This window comes from Coptis chinensis, chromosome 5 (assembly GCF_015680905.1).
Source record: "Coptis chinensis isolate HL-2020 chromosome 5, ASM1568090v1, whole genome shotgun sequence".
Lineage (NCBI taxonomy): Eukaryota > Viridiplantae > Streptophyta > Magnoliopsida > Ranunculales > Ranunculaceae > Coptis > Coptis chinensis.
Window position 1 is genome coordinate 36,794,642 of NC_141460.1, and position 8,556 is coordinate 36,803,197.

At 35.3% G+C, this 8,556-nt stretch overlaps 1 non-coding gene across 1 annotated transcript; it reads right to left on the bottom strand.

Annotated features, from left to right (window-relative positions):
* Positions 1-949: 949 nt before the first annotated feature.
* Positions 950-1,053, bottom strand: LOC147497424 (small nucleolar RNA R71). The gene has a single exon (XR_015197225.1). It is a non-coding gene; the product is annotated as a small nucleolar RNA R71 (small nucleolar RNA).
* Positions 1,054-8,556: the final 7,503 nt, after the last annotated feature.

Here is an 8,556-nt window from a genome sequence, read left to right on the forward strand (position 1 = left end):
ACAGTGAAGAATACTGCGGTAAAGGCTACTTGCTGGACGTCTTAGCAAACTACTATAAAAATTTCAAATTTTTTGGAGCGCACACGGCCTGTTATACCTATATTGGAGCGCGCCTGCACCCCGACCTCCAATAACCTATGTTTATGTTTTCTTCTATTTTCTTTTACAGCGTGCACGCGCCCTAGTAACCTTATATTTGAGTGTGCACGCCCTCTGAAGTAAGCTCGATCGCTCTGCCCTTTTACAGGTTAGTTACAGGTTATAATTTAGTGCGAAATATTTGCTGGTTTAGTGTTCCAAGCTTCTACAGGGCTTTGAGATTCATATTGAAGACACTATTCATAAGCGTAGCAATGACGCTCCAGGTAACACCCCTTTACATCCTCGCATCAACTGCAAGAGGACTAATTTCTAGTAATAATCAGGCTGTTTTGCATGCTTAATTAGGTTGTTTGCATATTAGACTTCAATTTGTATGAGATTAAGATCTAGTACGCATAAACCTATTTTACTTGTTTATCGTAGATGCAATACCACATGCCTATCTAGAAATTCACACACCACACCTGCAACAATGGTTGAAGAACCAGAGACTCCTCTCTCTGATTTTTACAAAGCCCTGATCGATGGACCTAAGTCGTGCATCATTCTCGCAGACCCAGTGGGGGATTTTCGAATTCTCCCAAACATATTTAACTTGTTACCAGTTTTCCATGGTTTAGACCACAAGAAACCTTATCAACACATGCATAGGATAGAACAAGTTCTCACTACATTCCATCATCCTAGCCTAAGTCTAGATCAAGTTAAACTTAGGGTGTTTCCATTCACCCTAGCCGACAAGGCATCGTCTTGGTTAACTACCCAAACGCCAAACTCCGGGGACTCATGGGTTAAACTTGTTCAATTGTTCATGGAACAATTTTACCCACCACTGAAGATAGATGAAATGCTTCAAAAGATTCATTTCTTCCACCAGAACCCTCATGAATCCTTTTCAGAGGCCTGGAATCGTTTCATTGATCTTCTCATTGAATGCCCGCATCATAACCTTGCGAAAGACACACTTGTTCGTTCCTTCTTCAAGGGGCTTTCACATCATCATAAGGAGGTTCTAGATATCATGAATGGGGGTAGTTTTATTAGTAAACGAGCCTTGGAGGCTTATAAATTCTTAGAAGATAATTCTAAGAGAAACAACAATTGGGGAGGTAACGACTGTTCAAAAGAAACCTACTTCAGTCATGAATATAAACTCTACTCGTTGTAATGTCTGCTTTAGTCTTGAGCATTCAGACTTTTATTGTCCTCTTGTCTATGACCAACCACAACCATAGCCAGAGAATGTCTGCTCTTTTAATAACAACCCTAACACATAATGGAGGCAACACACTAATTATAATCAACAACAACAAGCTACACTTTTAGGTTTTAATAATCATAACGTTAGGCCCACTAGAAACTTTAACCAGTTTACTCAACCTCAAGGACAAGGAAACTTAGGTGACCAGAATAGAGGTTTAGTGCCTATGACCCAGAACTATCAACATCACGACATGACCACACAACAAGCATTAATTCCAGTCACTCCTCCTATGACCACTTCACCAATCAAACCATCTACAGACGAAGTAGTAGTGACCTTGTTGGAAAAACAAAATCAAATTATGCAACAAAACTCCAACTTGATGAAAGATCAGCATGATCAAAACTCTAACATGCTATAACAAACGATGCAAATGATGTAGTCTTTGTGCCAAAAGGTTATTTACATGTCTCCTAACAAAAATAATAATCAAACAGGCATGCTTCCAGGTCAAGCATTGCCTAATCCTAAGTTAACAAACACTGCCTTTGAAGTAAACAATATTCAGTATAATGGTAATATAACCCCAGGGGAACTACATGCAGTCAATACCCTTCATTCAGGAAGAGTAGTTGATAACAAAGTGATTATGCTTGAAGATCACCTACAAATGGAAGCTGAGAATGGAGACATACCAAATACTACCATAGAAACTGAAAACCCTACAACTGTAGATGTTCCAGTCTAACCACAACCAAAATGGACAACCTTACTAGACCCCCATAATAGAAATTGATGATCCTACTGTAGGAACCATTGTGGTTTCATCGAATGACTACGAACTGCGAAACACCATGCACATCGGAATAAAGGTGTTCACGGTTTGGTTTAGGAATTCATACCTTTAGATTGGCTAAGATAACTCTGAGAATCCAAGATCTACGAATCACCAACCTCTTGATCTTCTGTTGTATTCCTATCCTTAGAATGGACGTTGTGTGGGCAACAATCTTCCAACCTCTTCTTTCTCTTTTGGCCTCTCTCACTCACAAAGTTAGAATCGATTTTGGATCTATCTTTTCCTTGAGCAAAACCTCAGTTTTTCTTGTGTAAAAAACGGCCAGAGAAAGAGATTTCTATTTATAGGCTACAACAGGGACCATGAGGAGAAATTAGGGTTGGGCCTCCTGACAGGCTTGGGCTTCCCATGTTCGCTCAGAACACACGACCCAAGTCCGTCAACAAATGACTTATTCCACTAAAGGACATTGTTGCACTACCGCCCTAATCCCAAATTATGTGTTATGTTTATGGGCTCCATATTATATGCTTGTTGATCTCCCGTGTTTAAGATATCGAATGCCCGTTGATTAAGTCAAGTTACTGACAACTACATTAATCAACTTCTTATGTCCTTGAGTAGTACCACTCAACTTTATTGTCATGTCGGATTAAATCCACTTGCAGGGTTTACATGACAATCCTTATGGGCTCCTCAAGGGGACATCATCAACTCGACTTCCTGCGGGTCACGGATTTCTTCTATAATCAACAACACACCTTACATACAATGTCATTACCCAATCCATCGAGTTTGTTGATTCACAAATGAATCTCACTCATTGATGATTTAAAGCAATGTACAATGCACGTAAGTGCCCGTTATTATATCCGGATTAAGAGAACAAACATCCATAATAACAGAGGTGTTTGTTCTCTTATATAGTAAGTATAAAGAGAAACAACCTCTTTTGGTCCTATTCAATACACACAAAGTGTACTAATGTAATCCTGTAGTCAAGATAGACTAATACCAGATTACACTACAACCGTACCAATGGTTTGTCCAAATCCATCTAGGTTATGAACGTTTACTTATACTTTATAAGGTACTGATGATATGATCTTCTGTGTGTCACCACACACCATATCATCTACAACATAAAGTATTAGACGCATGCATATAACTAATAACATATATAATATGCATAACATTTACCCATATGATTCTCTTTCAAAATATAAAAAATAAGAGTTAATACAAAAGTAATGCTTTTAGTATATAACCCTATCACCTACACTTGTAGATGTTCCAATATGGAAACCTAGATGGAAAACGGCAAAAGATAAAGACAAGGTTAATACTACTGTTGACCCTTATGCTAAATATAGAGATAAACCACCGTATCCCCAGAGACTAGCCATGTTGAAAAACAATACTAATTTTGATGAGATTAGGGAAATTTTTAAAAATCTAACTATCAACCTGCCTTTTCTTGATGCTATAAAAAGTTTACCTGGACACGCTAAGTTTCTAAAAGAGTTGTGCACCAAGAAGAGGAAAATGAACATACCCCAATAAGCCTACTTAACTGAACAATATCCCTCTTTATCTGAACATAATGGAATCATAAGTACAAGGACCATGGTCATCCTACTGTACAATGCACCTTGGGAGATTACTTTATAACAACTGCACTATTAGACCTAGGGACGAGTGTTAACTTACTCCATTTTATTTATATAAATAGCCAGGTCTCCATGAACTTAAACCAACCAAAATGACTGATAATAGCCCAAAACTATAGTTTTAACCCTTTAATAACATTACATATAGACCAATTATGTTTATAATAAATAAGAGTTAGTACTATTTACGTACTTTTGTGTATTTCAGGTCTTGGAATCAATTATGTGAAGAAATATGTCACTTTTGCAAGAGAAAAGAGAAAATATTGGTTTCTAAGAAGTTCTTTGGTTAAAGCCCAAGTTTCAAGGAGAAAAAGCCTTTTTAAATCCCACTAAAAGCTGAAAAGTCAAAGTCAACGCGGGCAGAAATAGTGGATAAAAGTCAATAGAACTTCTGCAGACCTTATCTTTGGACTCAGACCTTGGAATTGAGCTTACTATATGTCAAAACGACCGGCTCGGAAAGATCTTTCTAATGCTTCAAGCTTTGATATAATCAGAGGAGTAAAAGTAGACGAAAAGGATATTGTAGTAATTTTCAGTAGAGAATCCCTTTTTGGACTTAACTAATTAGGTTTTGGGCTTGATTTAGTGGCCTAAAATATAGCTCCAAAGCACATGCACGAAATTGTAAACCTAGTCCTCTCCTATATAAAGAGGACTAAAACAAAACTCTAACTCTAACCCTCATTAGTTTAATCTTAATTAGCTCTCTCTCCTGTCCAACCTCTTGTCTCTTAGTTTTTTGTTGTAGTAAACCTAGTTTATGTTTTATTAGCCAAGCCACCATTAATTCAATTCAAGTTATTTTCAATAAAGTAGTTCTTTTATTATGTCTTCTTTTTTCTATTATTTATTCCATGATAGTCACATGATTCATAGCTAAATCTCCATTAGAGGGGTTTGATTGAAGCTTTGATAAAGACTTGATGTGTTAGTATAGAATCATTATTTTTAAGAGTTTCAATTCTAGAGGGTAGTTCATTCACCATGAGAATGGGTTTAAACTTCCTCTCATGTTAATTATTAGTTGGTTAGAGATGCCATGAATAATTAGGGATAACCTTTATGTTGAACTTTGTGTGAGAACATAATGATTATGGTTGCAATAAAAATATATACTAGCATGTTACAGATTAATCAAGGTGGATATCAAATCTCCCTAATTCCTTCTTTATATTCACATCTTAGTATTAAATTGCCATAGTTAATTTTGAATATCTTTAATATTAGTTCTCACCATATTAGTTATATTAGAATTATTACTCTCATCATATTGTTGAATTGTTTAAATTAGTGAAATTGCTACGTTCTAAGCAACTAGGAGTGGAACGAATTCTTACTCAAGTTATTGCATGATAATCGAGAGTAAAACTTTGATTTAATCGTAGAATAATTTAATTTTCTTATTCCTAGCATAATTAGTTAAGATTAGGATAAAAAGTTGTTATTTTAATATTATGAAATGGCGCCGCTGCCATCTTCGTTGTCTTTAGATTTAAATTTTATTAGCTTTTCCAATTCTACAATTAGCCCAATTCACCCACCCACCCTTTGGTTCGAATCTGACCGTGTGCTGTTTCTTGAAAAAAATAATAAAAAACATGATTTTTTGCTCCTGGAAGTCTATTGGAAATTTTCACACCTGTAACTAGCATGTGAGGAAGTCCAACCCATTCTCATATCGAATCAACTACCTTCTAGAGTGGAATAGACTCTTACAACTAGTTATACACTACACAATCAAGTTTTCATCAAGGCTTCATCAAACCCCTCTAATAAAGGTTTAGCCTTAATTCATCAAACTATCATTTCTCATGGAATTCAAACACGACATCATATAAAGATTCTAACTTTACTAAATTGAACTAATCAATAATTCAAATCTAAATTAACAACTAAGGAATGATTAACAACTAAATATGAATTTGACAATTCTAAAACTAATAAGAATTTAATTAATAAACTAAATTGAGATGAAAATGAATACTTTATTATGAACTAATATTTGATTCTAAATAATAATCTATTTGTTCTAACACTAATTAATTGAACGGTAAAACTAGATCTAAAACAGTAATTGAAAACTAATTAATGGAATAAAAACTCAAAACTAGATCTAGATCTAAAAACTATTCTCTAATGGCTACTTGCTACTTAACCTAACTAACTCTTAAGAGTTAAGTCTTCTCTATACCAATGGAGGAGACAAGATCCACATTTTCGTGCATGGGCTGAGGAGCCATGTGTTGTGCCGGAAAATCGAGCCCAAAGCCCAATTTCTTCAGTCCATAGCCCAATTTCTTCAGCCCAATTCCAGTTGGATTTGACTTCAACATACTTTTTGTCTTTTTGTGCTCCTCTGATTGGGTCAAGGCTTAGACCATTGGAAAGCACTTTCCGAGCCGGTCGTTTTGACATAAGGTAGGCCCATTTCCGAGGTCTGAGCCCAAAGATACGGTCTTCGGAAGTTCTGCTGACTTTTGTGTGTTTTTTCTGCCTGCATTGACTTTGAATTTTCAGCTTTAACCGAGCTTTTTAATGGCTTTCTCTCGAATCTTGGCCTTTAATCACAGAACTCCATAGCAACCAAACCTTGCTCCTTTATCTCGCCAAAGTGACATATTTCTGCACATAATTGACTCCAAAGCCTGAAATACATAAAAACACGTAATCAGCATTAACTCTTATTTATTACTCACATAATTGGTCTAAAAGTATTATTGTTAAGGGGTTAAAACTACAGTTTTGGGCTATTATCAAACCACCCCAAAATAGCATTTTGCTTGTCCTCAAGCAAATATGAGAAATTAACATAAATGACCAAAAATGGAGTTCTAACTAATCTCGTTTCGCTGAGCACGATTACATTGACCATATGCAACAAGGCCTTAAACCACTAGGAATTCCCTAGTGGACGAGTTATAGCCTCGTGAGAATTTTCCAGTGAAGGTACTCACAAAATTCATCTATACTACAACGACTAAGAAATAAAATTATTGTTTCCTTATTTATGCTCCAAATTATCTATATATCTCACTAGCAATGAATAAGGAATAATCAAGTCAAAACCTAAGCAAATATATGCATAATAATCAATCATTTATGAATAAACATGTATACAATGAGTAATACTATGAAATGTACTAGCAGGTCCGTTTATGAAAACTCGGAATAGCGTCCTTCAGTAGGTCCTCACATAAATGTCAAGACAAAAACCACTCTGATTTTTCCGCTCAAGTTTCGCTACTCGGGTGTGCAGTGGGCACACTTTACCTTACAATCTCAATGACACACAAGGAAGCCGGAGTCGATCAAACACATCTGCCACTTACTATCACACTAACCTATTCCTAATTGAGCTAAAGGTCTTTATTAGGTGTTGCGGGGATTAAGAGATGGTTTAAGAAGAAAGGAAATGGATATTGAAAAACGACAAGTCTGAGATAATAGAGCCTTCATATTATGTAACTAGAGAAAACCTTATTCTTTACTTTTGCTTCTACACTTTGTTTCCATCCTTAGCTATATTTTTCTTTTTCTTAGGCTTTTGACTCATTTGATTCTATTTTTGGAGTTCTAACTCTTTGTTTTCTTTTATTTTTTTTTTTATTATTTGGATGGAAACTTTTTTTTTATTTGTAACGACTAACAAATTCTTGATTTCAAAGGTCTTTATCTTTTCTATTTTTCATCTCTATTCTCAGACTCATTCTACAATGAGTAGGTTGATTTTTTTTTTTTTTTTTTTTTTTTTTTTTTAACATTTGTTTTGGGTAAAGGATTTGCGGTTTATTAAAGGCTAAAGAAAGGCTCGTAAGGACTTAATTAGCGGAAATAATTCATAGGTTTGAATTTCTGGCTATATCGATCCAAAGAGGGCCTAAATTCTCGCTTAGGATATGGTATAGTGATCAAGCAAGTGGACGTGTGATTTCTCTATCCGGATTTTATTACTCCCTTGTGTTATTTCTCTAATGTTTCACTCATATAAGGCTTTAGGCTATATTCTCATAGAATTTGTAGAATAAGTACTCTAGCCTAGATTTCAGAAACTTACTGCCAAACAATCATAGATACTCATGTAATATATTTATAGATAGATGCAAAGATTATTACCTACATATTAACCTAAGTTTCTAAAATTTATTCTAATGCAAAAGCTATGTAAGATTTCTAGATTATCAAGGGCCTAGAGAAGGAAAACAATACCAATATTCCTAAGTGTACAACATAAACTTTTATTTATATATATATTTTTTAAATTTTGGAATTTTTAACTAGAAAACAAGTGCATATTATACATATCTATATCCTAATAGATGCTTTAATTACACGTGTTTCTATGCCCCCCAAACAAGAAGCATGCTTTGTCCTCAAAGTATTTAATAAAAAGGGTAGAGAAATACCATTGAAACGCGTGAAATTTAGGAACATCTGCAAAACAATGTTAAAACATACTAATATAGAAAAAGAAAACTGAGACAACCCTATAGGAGTTCCACCCATTATGGGGTTAATAAGAATTAAATTGCTTGGGACATAAGCAGACACTAACTGAAATAAAAACTAACCTTAATTCCCGTTTAAGCCTTATCATCCTCATCCTCTTTTATAAAGAAATAAGGTACCTTCACATCCTGCCACGCCATGGTAATTTGCCAGGCTTCACGCCACTTATCGTCTACTATAGCTAACCTATCAAGCGCCACTTGGTCAGATGTGGTGTAAGGTGCAACCTGATGAGGTTGTATCCTCCACCCTTGCCAAGTTATTGCACA